We start from the raw sequence: 14793 nt of genomic DNA, 5'->3' as shown, positions 1-14793 counted from the left end.
AGCCGGCACTGATGAGTTTGTGGTCCATAGTTTCTAAGGTTTTATTTCCATTTGTGTGCTTCCTTATTTATTTCCCTCTCAAGAATTAAATGACTGAATATAGTTTACAAGGTGATCCATTGCACTAGATCATCAGATCTCAAACAGGGTGGTTTCCATTCACAACTTCAAAGCGGTCCTAAAATATATAGAACCAACCAAAGCTGAGAACTTAAACCCCCTTTTAACCTGAGTGGAACTGCACACACGTTTGTGAGGAAGGCTGCCAAAGATGCAGCACTGGTAACTGTGTGAAGTCTTTTAAATGAGTCTTGGAGGCTCTGTGTCCAGTTATATCACATTATTATGGTCAAGATGAAAAGTAAATAGAGATGTGAACAGCTGATAACAGGCACCACAGATGAACAGACACAGGAGTTACCTAGCAACTGGAGAGAAGGTTTTGCTTGTGCTAGGCTAGAGCTGCACCAGAGCACTCAGAGATTATGGGGCAAATTGACAAGTTGATGAATTGCTGATAAGTATTCGCAAACAAAAACCTGGAAGAGGCCAAGGAGGTGAAAAATTTCCTGCATGCAGTCTTCTTTCTAGCAGCATCAGTGTCATCTTACTTGAGTTTTTAGTATTTATGAATTGCTCATGTCTTTTAAGCATAAGACAGTTTTGGAGGTAGAAACATTGCTACTGTGAGGAACAAGTAGTTGCATCAACTGCATTTTAATCCATATATTTTTTGGCAGTCTGTTGAATATCTATGTGTTTATATAATGGCAACTGGGGAGAATAGAACATTATAACTCTTCCAGGGTAGTTGGATTAATATCCAGCCTTGGCAAACTGAGGTTGTAAGCTGGACCACATGTACACCTGCAGTGTACTGTAAGCCAGTGCTTTTGATTTCCTCTTTTTTCCCAGGGGAATAGGTCTGGAAGGGATCTAGATAATTGCATCTTGCCAGTCTTATCTTGTAACCTCATCACATAATCCTGTTATCAAGTTCCTTCAGAAAATGTTTTCTCGCTTCAACTACTTTTATGAGATGGCTGCTCAGGCATCACCGTGGTGGTTGGGAACACTTTAATATGCAACTTAATTTGCTCATGGAAAGTTTATACAATGTTGTTGTGACCATATCAGTTTATACAGACATTTCACCTCTTAATGTCTACCATAACCCTGTGTTTAACAGTCAATGCCTTTATCTTTGTTTTCCATCTGAACATGTCGTCTTTCCAAGCCTCATGTGGCTTGAGAGTGAACAGAGTTCACTGCCATTACTCAGTTATTACTCAGTCATTTTTCCTCCTCTTCAAAAGTTCCTTTGTGCATGAGCCCTTGAGAAATTTTCTTTGCCTCTTTTGCACAGCCCTTCTCAATTTTCTCAGTGTACTTTTTCCATCCAGTACCTGCATCTCTCAAAAGAGGACTGACTGCCTTCTGTTGACTGACCTTCCCTTATTGCTCTCCCTCAAGTTTTGCAACAGGGCATAAGTGCAGGGAAAAGTGTACTTGTAAGTTAGCTCTTAGAACTAGGCCCCTACTGGTTTTATTTAGTAGGACCCCAAAGAAGACACACCCTTTTGGCAGTCCATGGCTTAATTCTGTAGAGAGTGGTATCTTGGTGAAATTTTACCATTCATTTAGTGAATGCAATGCAATGAAATGTTGAATACCAATGCCCAGAGTTCCGTTTTGAAGTCTCTTAGTCAATCACCATTGAAGATACTGAGATTTTTTTGACACAGAAGTAAATCTGCTAATTTCCCAAAAGCCAGCAGGCCTATCTAATTTCCATGATGCTGCTGAAAAATTATGTAGCTACAGCTAAAATGATCTTTGAATGCTAGAGCAGATTAAGAATTTTTATTACAATTTGCTCTAATTCATGACAGAACTAAACATTCTAGATAAGCTTTGCCCTACACTGATGATAAACCTGGAACTAAAATTTGCTGTGCCCAAAGACTTCATATTGAGGCACGACAGGTTCAGAACCAGAATATAGCAATATCCAGGACTGCACAAACAGAAGGGGACCTTTTCATTAATGGAATACTTGCAACCTTGTCCTTTTTTTACGCTAGCAGGTGTCCCCGTCTCCAATATTTTCTGGTGCAGTAGGATATAAAGCTCTGAATAGAAGAAGTGGGGCAAGCTGCTCACCAGAGCAGGGAGCAAGGCATCTGCCACCTGCTGCCTCCTCCAAGGAGCTCTTCTGATTAAACTTACTAATGCATTTGGTTCCTGCATATGCATTATGACTGAAGCTAATGGGACTACTTTCCACAGACATGGCAGGGAGAACTTGGCCCAGAACTACCACATTACTTCTATTGGGGGTCATATTAGTACCAACTGGCTACCTTGTCTAAACCAATTAGCAAGATCTGGGTTTGTCTGAAGCAAGATTTTTTAACCTCATTGACCTAAAACTCACTCATGCCATGGTAATGGGTCTGCTAGGCTTGCTCCTACTGCTGTTTCACATAGCTCTTTCCTTGAAAACACAGAGATATTCCATAGTAATCAGGACTGCACTGTGGATATAAAATTACCTGCTTATTATTCTCACCTATTTATTAAACAAGTTAGTCCATCTCTGCATGCTTAGCACAGTAGAAAAATCCTAAATTATAATAGCAAATGCATGTTGTACAACTATTAGTTAGAGTACATTTTTGCACATGAAGGGAAAGTTTTACTCTTTGTAATTTTTTTCCAGACTATAATGGCCTATTTATAGGCCACTGCTGTAAGCAAAGTATAAATGGGAAGATACACTTTCAGAATATTTCTCTGTCTAAATAACATTATTGGGAGCCAGAGGAGTAATAATGCAAGAAATCAATTGGGAAATTTTGTAAAAAGTGATTCTCATAAAAATTCTTCAGAAAATGTATGAGCCTACTGTATTTCTCTCCTTTACAAATATTCAGCCTCAATAGTTATCACATTCTCAGCTGAGGGAGTTTGGGCAATTCACTTGGAGGGAAAACAGTCATCTAAAGAAATAAAGCAAAATAAGCCAGTACCAACACACCATGCTCAGAGAGAGAGGTAACTCTTCCTCTCCCACACTGACAGATATTTGTGCCTTATGTCATCATTAATAGAGAAATAATATGAGAAAGAAAGTAATGGAAAAGGAGGGAGGGAGGGAGAGAGAAAAAGAGAGTGTGGGAGAGAGAAAGAAAGAGAGAAAAGGGGGAGAAAGAGAGAGAAAGAGAGAGAAATTAGAAGAAAGACTAAAATGAGAACTACTGGAACAAAAGCAAATCATGATGAAAACAATATATTATTCTGTGAGATATATCATAACAATATACATTATCACCCAGTCTCACTTTGGATTTCAAATAGCATAGGACAACACAGGAATTTATTTAGTAGAGTTCAGCACTGTCTGTAGCCTGCAATCTCCTAGACATATAGCAGTATCCCTCCCTTTCCTGCATTTGAAGTTATTCAATACCCCTCATCACTCTCACAGTTGGCTTTAACTACAGAAGAGCCGTTCTCTCTGACTTACTCACTTTTTTGTCATGATAACAAATGTTAATCTAATAAAATCAAGGCTTTCCACACCTGAGGGAAAAAAAAAAATTAAAAGGAAAATGGTTTTCCTAATGGGAATAGGAGGAAGGCAAAGAAGAGAGAGCTACAAAAATAAAAGTTGCACAACCGCAAAGCAAGGTATGCTGACAGAGGAGGAGAAGTGGAAAGGAAGAACTGAAGAAAACATAAATGTGAAGATGTAACATCAAGTGGGTTCACCCTGATGATTGCTGATTCCAGACTGCAGCCGCTTTGCCAGCATCTAGCCTATATCGATTTTGCATCAATGTATTTGGCTCCAGCTAGAATATGTTTTAATATGGCACAACTCCTGTCAGTTGTAAAGAAGAGGCAATTTTAAAACTTATTTTTAACTCATACGTGTAAGAGAGAAAACATATCAAATATATAGATACGTTACATGCAATAACAAACATGTTGCCAATTCCTTCACAATATTTAGTATTTTTCTACTTTTCTCATGAGACCTTGCATCAATATGGGGAAGTATGTGAGAACTTCACCTTTCATATTTTGCCAAATGTGTTAAGCCTTAATCCTACCACATAAAGCTAAAAACAAATGAAGCAATGCACGTATGGGCTTTCTACATTTTACATTTTCTTCTTTAAAAGTCACCTCATACCTACAGAGACTGAACTTCTAGTCTGGAGTATTTTTTCTGGTGGACAATGTTGAAGCAATGGCATTTCAGACTGCAAGAAAAGTTCCCCACAATTTTATTTGTACAGGTCACATATAAGCCATTAGATAAACAGATGAGTGGTAGGATGTTGTATTTTTATTCTTCACATAGGGAAATTTTCATCAAAGATTACAAACATGACAATTTAGGCCATCTTGGTCATTTTTTAACATGATCATGAGGAATGCTGAAGAATGGGAACAATGAACACCACATAGAAAACCTAAGGCAAAGCCAAATGATTCAGCTGCAGTGAGGAAACATGAAGGAGGAAAAGAACCCTTTATGTTTTCCTCTTCCTCCTAATAACCAGCCTGACCCACTGCTTGCACAAGCCATGGCTCTCAGGTGGAGCAGCAGTGCTGAGCTGATGCAGCTGTGCATACCAGGGACAGCTGCTTTGGCTCATCTCCTCTCTGCTTCTTCGCTGTTCTGCAGACACCAGATGTGTTTCTGTCTCCACGGGAGGAGGGTAATCACCAGCAGATGCTTCAAGCACAAGGAGACAGAGATTTGTTTATTGGTGCCAGTCCATAGGAGTTAGGATAACTTGTTGGATGTATTATTTTCTTCTGTCGAAGCAGAGCTGCCAGAGTGGAGAGTAAACTTAACATTTCTATAATGAGTAACAGAGTTTCTGAAGCAAAAGCCTGCATACTGTGTGTCACACAGTCTCAAGGAGCAAATGCTTTCTTTCAGGCTGTGTCAAGAATAATGCACCTCAGCTGATAGAGTCCCTGCTTGATACTCCTATGAACCAAAAATGAAATAGATTCAGCAGCAAAATTTGCTGATTTTCAAGCAAGAGCACAGGTGAAAGGTGCAGTTTGACTAAATTTTTTTAACCAGTCCTGCTTTCCCTAATTTACCTTCTTAATAGTTGGAATCAATGATCTTGGAATATGTTTCCAACCTTACTGATTTTATAATTCAGTAAATTTCAGAGATCCTTTCACTGTGATTCTCTGACCCATTGTTTGCATGATGTATTTTTTTTTGTCTTAGTTAAGTGGAGAGATGGTTTCTACTAATTTATTTTAGAAACCTCTCCAACATACTGAATAAATTTTATTTTCAAGGCTCCATGTTATTTTTAGATATTCCTAGTAAAAATATATGGGACACAGGGACTTAGGTAGAAATCCAGCTGGCTCAGTCAGGAGCCACAGATTACCACAGATTCAGTGGGAGAGCTGGTGAGATTCTTTTCCTCTATCACTTAGACTTTAATTTTTTTATTATTATTATTATCATTATTACTTTGATCTGTTGGAGGAAACAACTGAAGAGTAAGATAGGAGAAACTTTGAAATGAGATGAGATGAGGTCTTCTTTTAGCCTTTGACCAAGAGCAAGTTTTAAAGTCAGTTCATATTGCACTGGCACACAGTGGAGAATCTTGCATATGTCAATACCAATGAGCGATTGTCAATATCTCTGATCAGCAACATTTTGCATCATTTGTAACTTGTATACAGAGTCTAAAGGGAGACTTTCAAGTAAATCATTACACCACATTGTAAATGCAGGGACCAGTTTCTCTTAAAACACTTTAGTAACACTTCATTAATTATATTGAACCTGCAGACTGAAATTCTACTGGCCTATATGCATCACCTACCACAACCAGTTGTCTATACATTGTCTAAGACACCACTATATCAAGCCAAATAAGCAAATTATACCCCATGGATCTCAGTAGAGGGATAGAAAGCCAAGCTCCTTCTGGTGTCAGCAGTTCAGACACAGCTGAATGTGGCATCTGACAGAAAGAGAAACAAAGCAAGGAATGTTAGCAAATACCTTGGCTATTAAAGGTACCCACTCTCCTCTTTTCAAGAATTTCCCACAGACTCAAAATCTCCTGCATTTGCTATTCACAGTTACTCACCAAGGAGTTCTCTCTCTGCACCTATTAGCACTGATTATTTGTAAGCTGAGTGCTTTGTTCAGATGGTGAGGGTAGATCACATGCTCCCTACTATTGTTTTCTTTGATGAGAAACAAGTTACTGATCTTCTGATATGCAAGGTCATGGTATCATGTTTTCTTCTGCTGCATTTAAAAAGCACTACTTAGAAAGCACCTAAAATACAGATGAGCAAACTGACAGAATTTACTGTGGAGAAAAATAGCCTCTAAAAAGACATTGAAAGGATTCTTTGCCTATAGAGAATTATTTTGACAAACATTTGCACAGAAGTTAGACCTCCTGTATGTTTCTGCATCCACTTCACTTTCTTTTCTGCAGACAGCCACACAAAGTTGATCTTTGTGTGTCAAAAGCCTTGCAAAAGGAAGACAGCAGAGCAGTGTTACAATTTACTACCACAACCTGCCATGATTCCCAGCAGCACCTTTGTGCTGGGCATTAGAGGTGGTTTCTAAATGGACCCAGCCCCTCTTCCTCTGTGCTTGAGTACTCCCGTATGGTAAGCCAGTTGTCTCCCTCCAGATCTCCCTCCAGATCTCGACGCCTCTGGGAGTCATCAGGGGACCTTACCTGGATTTTGTCACTGTGTTCCATGAGAACATCTCAACATCAATGTCTCCTCAGGCCTGGACCCCTTACATCTCAAACTAGGCAGTGGGAAAGGATTCTCTTCTGAAAATACAAAAAATAATAAAATCATAGAATCATTTCAGTTGGAAACGGCCTTTAAGATCATTGAGTCCAACCATTAACCTAGCACTGCTAAAGCCACCATTAAAACAGAGAATCACAGATCAACTTGGATTGGAAAGGATCTTAAAGACCACCTAGTTCCAACCCCACTGCCATGGAAAAGGTTGCTCAAAGCCCCACCCATGTTTGGGATATGGCATTCACAGCTTCTCTAGGCAAACTTGTCCATCACCTCACCATCCTCACAATAAAGAATATCTTCCTAATATCTGTTCTAAACATACCCTCTTTCTGTTTGAAGCCATTCCCTAAACACCATATCTATGCATTGTTTAAGCACTTCCAAGGACGGTGACTCCACCACTGCCCTGAGCTTCCTGTTACAATACTTGACAACACCTTCAGTGACAAAATTTTTCCTAAATCCAATCTAAACATAAAATATAAATGCAGCAGAACTCTAACCAGATACAGTGCTTCAGCCACAAGAAGCATCTTCCAGGATCAAAGTCTAATTATCTCAAATGACAGAACACATTATCATTTTTATTACGCCCACATTATGTATTATTCTTCATACAGTAGTATGAGTAGAGCTTTCAAACCACTTTTCTTTTAATCTCCAGTCTTTTCTCTTCATCATCACACTGGCCTATGTTTTCCTAATACCTGCACCAACATTAGTCACAACTGGCAGGAGCCCACATAAAGCTTTAGAGAACATTATTTTTTGCCCTCTGCGCATACATTAGTTCTGACCTTTAAAGACGTAGTCCTTTGTCCTTTTAATGAAGAATAAAACTCATTTCCAAGCATCCCAATAAGATTATCTCAAATAATAGAAATCCAATTAGCTCAGGCAGTTTGAAGTCTCACTTAGGCTCCCGGGTGGTATCGTCCATCATTAAATATACTGCTTCAAAATACTTTCAAAAACCTATGCAGCATCCAGGGACAAAGATGACTCTAAGCATGCATGTAGCATCCAGCCCTCAATATCAAAAGCATTTGAAGGATGACACAGAGATGAAGAATAGCCACACTTAGCACATTTTGCCTCACAGCTGGGGGGCACCTCAGTATGCTCAGGTTGCTTCTGAAACTTTAACACAAGATTTTGAGCCTGCCTGCACTAAGATAGGGATATTGAAGCAAAGAATGTTGCATTTCTCAGTGAACTACAGACCCTTTCATCCTTCAGGTCTTACTGTCCCCTTGCCACTCTCAGTGCTTTTTCTTCCTTTACTTCTTAATGCAGGGCTTCTATTGAGATGAGCTATAATTAGACAGCAGCTCCTATCCTGTTATGGCCTTCAGGCATCTTTCCTGGCTACCACCATCTCCATTAGTTCCCACTGCTAACTTCCCTTTTAAAATTGTTTTCTGTAGCTAGTTTTAAATATTACCAACTTCTTCCATGCTCTAAATGCTCAAAAACTACTGTTCTTGCCTCCAGCTTCTGAGTTTATTTTCCTTTACACTTTTGTATCCTCCTGGGGAACTTGCTGGTTCCAAAAATCATGAATTTCAATTTACCATATTTTTAAGCTTTCTTTTAAACCCACTCACCTTACTAAAAAAATCTTAAGTATTATACCATGTTATCACTCACTTGTGAGAGAGGATTGAGGGAAAAATTAGTTGAACTGGAAGTCAGGCTCTTAATACGTGTCAAAAAACCTCAAACTTTTCCTGTCTCACAGCCTTAGGCAAAAGGAGATTTAAAGAAGGTACAGAAAGCAACAACCTGTTTTGTCTTGGATCTCTGTTGTTCAGATTGGCTGTGCAGTCTGAAAACATTTACAGTCCCAGAGAACACTCAAAACCTGAGGAAACTGCTATAAAAATATTATTTTCCAGTGTTGATATTCCCATAATTTTCTAAGGCAATCAAATCTAAAGATAAATGGAAAAACCTTATCAGACTTCTAGCTTCCCACAGTTTAGCCTGTCTTTAAACGAAAATACCTTCTTCAACACAAAAAAGACAAATTTAAAAAGTCTTAATAAAGTATATATGAACTAATTTCTCCAAATTGACTGGCCTATTTTCACTCTAATTTGAAGAAGAAAACCTAATATAGAGATGAAACATGGATTATTTCAGGCAAAGTCATTAAAAAACAGAAAAGTTATCAGTAAATTAAAAAAAAAATTAATAACCTCTTAAAAAAATCTCAACAAACAATGATGTGTGATGCATCAAAAAATGTACAAAAAATACAGGGCCATAGTCACACATACTTACTTGGAGGTATAAAGAAGTAATGAAGAAAAAGTGTTCAGATCAGCCAGATTCAGATGGTTTGGATGATTAGACCTGTGGGGAACAAAAGTACCCCACAGGTACTTTGTGAAATAATTATTCTTGAGCCAACAGAAGAATCTGTAGAATATTGGAAAAATGGCTCAATTGTTCAGTTCAATGACAAATGCCGTATTTGAGAGAAATAGCTCAATTGTTCAGTGCAATGACAAAATGTTACTTAGGGCTAATGGAGAAAAGGAAACCTTCAAAATCACAGTCAAAAAGAAATCACAGCAAAGGAAAAAAAAAAGTTAGATGTAATATTTGGGTTTATTACAAAAAAGAATCCAGAATAAAAAGTAAAGCGCTAATTAAGTTGGTGCTGGTCAGCCCTAATCTATATTCAGTGCTCATTGAAGAAGAAAATATTAATACCATAGTTTGAGGTAACATGACAAATCAGAAAATTTGAAAATTTGAAAGTCTGGCATCTTATAGAAAGATGACATTATCCATGATCATATGTATGCAGGACAAAATGCAGCACTAAAATGCTGTACAGTTATATCAGAAGGAAAATTGTCCTTTTCTTCATTTCTTTCTCTGTGGGTTTATTCTTAGACAGATTCAAAAATAGGAAATAGCTTCTAGGGGTTAAATAACATGGTTTCCAATCAGATACAATTAAAAACCAAAGAAACAGAAACCTCATGTAATTTAATATCTTCTTAATTCCATTTAATTTGCTATATATTGGCAATGAACCAGAGATTTCTAGCTAGATTGTTGAAAATCATCTGATCTCTGCTGAAGTCAATGGGATGATACCCTTCACCACTCCCACTGTATAGCTGTCTCCCCTTCTCCCTGTCCTGTGGTGTTATGTGGAGTTGGTGGTCAGAGGCAGAGACAACACACACCCCAGGATTCTCATGTGACAGCAGCCTGGTTTATTGTCTGCACCCTCCTTAAATATGAGGGTTTGACTCTCCCAGTCCAGACAGCTCCTTGGTCTGGTTAAACACGGCCCAGCTCTTGTGACAGTGACAGCTCTGCAGCTTAGGGTGGAACATGGTTGGGCAAAGTCCCTGTATGTGTCCAAATCCATCCCATCATCATTCAGTCAGGAACTTGTTTATGGAACCCAGATGGGTTCCTTATTTATAGCCTAACTAATTGCCCAGTACAAGCCAGCGTGTACTGTAACACTGTGGTTGTGTACATGTGCCATAATTTTGTGAGACACGGCCAAAGGAGATTGTTTCCTGCTCCCAGCATGGCTGACACAGTGGCTTTTGCTGCCTTGTTCCTGCTGCTCACACTTACAGGAACTGCACATGTCTTTTGCCCCTGATGAAATTCACTTTGATTCAGTCATTTGTCTTTTGTCTCACAAACCAATTCATTGCAGAACATTACTCAGTAAATTGATAAGGAACTCTCAAAGAACTATGACTCTTAATCATCATCATCATGTCTTTAGGCCTGCAGCTGCATGGCCTAAAACACATTTGCTATTGCTTTGTTGTTTATACTCAAATACACAGCCTTGCAGAAGTTGTTTTTTTATTTATGAACCCTAATTCCTTGTGCAGGACACCTCAACATTATGCTGTGATTGCTTTCATTGCATGGCAAATAAATCTACACTCTGCCACTTGTTTACTCTTGAACTCGTTCTTTATAACTCAGTGTACAGTTTTTAATTAGATCATTGCTAGCTAATGCTATCATTTGGACAGCACAGCTTTAACATGACCTTGAGATAACCACTGCCAATTTATTGTAACCACCTTGTTTTGGACTCCTCATCCACAACTTCACAAATCATTCACTCAGTCCTTAATTAGTTTATATATAATCATTCAAATGCATTCAAGTTAGCTATATTTTACAGGTGGGTGATGGGATGATGTGGTTTCACCTGCCAGCTTTTTTCTCATTACACCAGGCTCAGTAAATGACTGTCTGTGCACACATAAATATGAGATCAAATGATGCCAGCAACTAACACTCAGAAATACATAGATTTTACAGAAGCAGTAAAACTTCATTATGTGACAAATATTACTTGTAGTTTTAGTTAGAGAAATGCTACTTTGTGAGACAAGTGGCTGCATGAACGGGCTGGGTGTAGAGACACACAATAGCTTCACTTGTAATAGACAAGTTGTTCAGGCACAGGACATAGGACATAGGGTGAGTTGTCATGAGAGTTTCTGTAGTGCTGCTGGCGAAAATCATACTTTCTAATGCACCCCCTGGTTTCAGCATCAGGCCCTTATGTGTCCCTCAGTCCCCAGCCCCACACAATCCATGCACTCCTACAGCAAGATCCCAGTACAGGAGAAAGGGATCAATGCTAATACAGGAGGTTGTCTGGGAAGGCAGAGGTCTGAGCTTTCTCTTCACCTTCTGCAATTTCCAACGGTCTAAGATTCTTTTGTATAGTAGGAGTTCATGTAATCTTATTTCCACAGTTATTTAATTTACTTCTAATTAAATACAATATTGTACATGCGAGAAGTGTGCAATTATGTTTCTTGGATATGATTGACTTAGTTTCCCTGTCATTACAAAATTCTTCACTAGGAATGCTGCACAACTAGAGCTCTGGTTACAGTTAATTTTTCATCTTGATGGCCAAGGAAAACTTTAAAAACTTACATTCTATCAAAATTAACAAGATTTTCTGTTGCCTTGCCAAATCAAAAGACCCGAAAGTAATGTTTGAGGGAAGCTTTTTATTTACATCAGTAGCTATGAGAATTTTAAAAAAAAAATATGTAATTTTTGCCTCATTTATCACTTTAGATAAAGATACTTGTTTTCTATTAGGTTTTCATTCTGCTGGCATCAACTCAAATATTCTGGCTATATTGACACCAGTGAAAAGAGCTCATGTCCATTTTCTGGCCCTAGGTTTAAAGGGTGCAGAATGTTCCTTTAACATAGATCAACTTTTTTCCTGCCAAAATAAGGATCCATGAAGTCTGTATTGAGGACAGTCCCTGGTACAACTCCTGAAACATGATCAGATGTTGTCAGGGAGAGCAGTGACCAAAAAATCACCAGATACCACCAGCAATTGACATGATCATGATGATCACGGGGCACTACCTTACCTAAGCCTTGTTTAATTTGCTCCTATGGAGAGAGGCTCTGTAAATACAACCTCTGAAGGTAATGTGATATGCAGCTGTAAATAGACAAGCTGAAAAGACAAATGTTTCTCAGCTTAGCAAATATGAAGCACTCAGATTTACTCAGAGGAAAGTGTAAGAATTTGGTTAATATATAACTCTCTTAAGCATTTTAAAACAGCTCTTCCTAAGCAGTGCTCTCTATCTTCAATATTCTCCACTGCTGACTAGAAGTGGATCCATTCTAAGATGTAACTCCAGATGCTACACTATTGAGGTAGGGAAGGATCTTCAATCTTGTTCTTAATTACTGTGCCTCAGATTGATTTGACCTGAACTCTCCCTGCTTTCAAGTAGACCAACATCCACAGGCAAGCTCCTTGCTTTTTGAACTAACGTGCTGACTGACAAATAAGTAATTGTAAGGCACTGATTTATTGCCCAGCAAGACACAGCTGGATGTAAAATATTAATTTTTAATGTAAAAAACAATTTCCATTTCTTTTACCCATAAAATCCAATAAATTAATCCAAGCACTTACAAATAATTGATATTTCACAATGGAGAGATTTTTTTTTTACCACTTACAAATGTACCCCTTTCAAAACCAAATGATTTAAAGAGAATATAGTTTTGAATTTCAAGGCTACATAAATATCTCAGGACTCTGCTGACATCAAAACAAGCCATAAAAGCAAAAAACAAGAGTATTTTATGATGCCAGTAGGACCCCAAAATATAGCCTTGTCCAAGTTTTATTTTTATCTTATATAATACATGGTTCCTACAACAAATTAGAAGCTGCCATCCTTCCAATTCGTTATTGTAAGTCTTTTTCACTTTCCAGTTCCCTTATTCTTCTGAAATCTTAGCCTAGGCAGAAAGAGCAATAATGAAAGGATCCTGAATGCTCACACAAGTGGCAGTAGACTACCAATCTTTTAAACTCCAAGAATATTCTTCTTCACATGAAGAATGAAAAAAACGATTAACTGCTAATTAAAAGAAAAAAATGTCCATCTCAAAGGTTAATTTAGAATAGATTACTCAGGAAGTCTGTGCTTTCTTCATCATTGAAGACATTTAAAACCATCTGGAAGCACCTAAGGAAACATCTGTCTACAATTTTACTCTACTTGATTTTGATGAAGAAGTGGACCCATGTCACTCCCACAGTTATGTTTTATGACTCTACTACACAAATATTTAATCTGACTTCATTACCAGTTGACAGATGCTCTGATGAAAATTTCCCTACTCAAATCTTTCAGGAGTTTCTTCTTCCCAAACACTAATGAACACCTTACTCTTTCTGTATTAGTAAACCAAACTAAGACAAAGGACAATGCTCTGGGATACAGAATGGCACAGCTCACCTTCAAACACCTAAACCTCCCAACCCTGACCAGGAAGGGATTACCCCCAAAGTAAATACTGGGAATGACTTTTGACTTGTGCTAACCACTCACTGCACTTAGGTAATGTTTGCTGGCAAACTACCAGACACCAGTTTGTTCCATGTCATGGATTTTTGAATCCTAGAATCACTAAGGTTGGGAAAGACATGAATCCAGCACTGCCATGTTCACCACTAAACCATGTCCCCCGGTTTCCACACACTTTTGAACACTTCCAGGGATGGTGATTCTGCCAGTTCCCTGGGCATCGTGTTCCAATGCCTGACCACCCTCTCAGCACGTCAATTTATTCACAGTTTAGCAGATGGGTGATCATATACAAGCTCTCAGGTTTGTGCTTTGTTCTATTTAACTTGCCAGTAAAGCCCTTGATTTGCTTTTCCTGCCTAGAAATGGAAGCAAAGCTTCAGCAGAGAGATAGTATTATAAAAACTTGCACCCTTACTCCATTGCAAATGTACACAAGGTTCAACTCAAGGAGTAAGGCAAGGGAGATTTTGTGTAAAGGCTGTGGACCCATACCATCTATGTACTACCACAGTGACAATCTAAACAGGAGTATCTGATTTTCCTTATGAAAAAGACTTGTAAATTCTTGTCTGGGCTTTCAGAACTGCACATTATTGCCTTTTTAAACATTAGCACTTTAAGAAAGCAGAAAGCAACTGATTTTTTAGAAGCTTGAAAATATTGATTCACCTTGAATCATAAAACCCTTTTGCCTTTGACCATGATTTAACTTCTATTTTTAGAAAAGTTCAGACACAGGAGCAAAAGTTTGCTTCTGTTGGACTGAAAGGATATAACATAAGTAGCAGATAAATACTCCTTTCAATGATATTCTGTTATTCTGTGATTTTAATGATTATTTGTGGTACAGCAGTCAATGAAGATTGCCAATAAATGCAATTCCTTTCTGTTTATACACAAATGTAGGATACCATAGCCCACAGTGTTCATATTACCTTGTCCTGCAGGACAGGCAAGGACTTATTATTAGCATTCCTATTTTCACAAGAGCAAAACAGGTTATTTTCTAAGATCAAAGAGGGAGTCCACTATGAACTAGGAGCGAAATGCAAATTTTTTGAGCCTC

The 14793-nt window shown here is 38.2% G+C and overlaps 1 long non-coding RNA gene across 1 annotated transcript; it reads right to left on the bottom strand.

Annotated features, from left to right (window-relative positions):
- Positions 1-4155: 4155 nt before the first annotated feature.
- LOC140683538 (uncharacterized) lies at positions 4156-6866 on the bottom strand. Its single transcript, XR_012054716.1, has 3 exons — positions 6765-6866; positions 5947-6023; positions 4156-4847 (listed from the first exon to the last, which is right to left on the bottom strand). It is a non-coding gene; the product is annotated as an uncharacterized lncRNA (long non-coding RNA).
- Between the last annotated feature and the right edge of the window lie 7927 nt (positions 6867-14793).

The sequence above is a fragment of the Taeniopygia guttata genome, chromosome 3 (genome assembly GCF_048771995.1).
Source record: "Taeniopygia guttata chromosome 3, bTaeGut7.mat, whole genome shotgun sequence".
In the NCBI taxonomy this organism is placed as follows: domain Eukaryota; kingdom Metazoa; phylum Chordata; class Aves; order Passeriformes; family Estrildidae; genus Taeniopygia; species Taeniopygia guttata.
The sequence above is the reverse complement of the archived record's forward strand: the minus strand, read 5'-3'. Positions and strand labels throughout refer to the sequence as shown.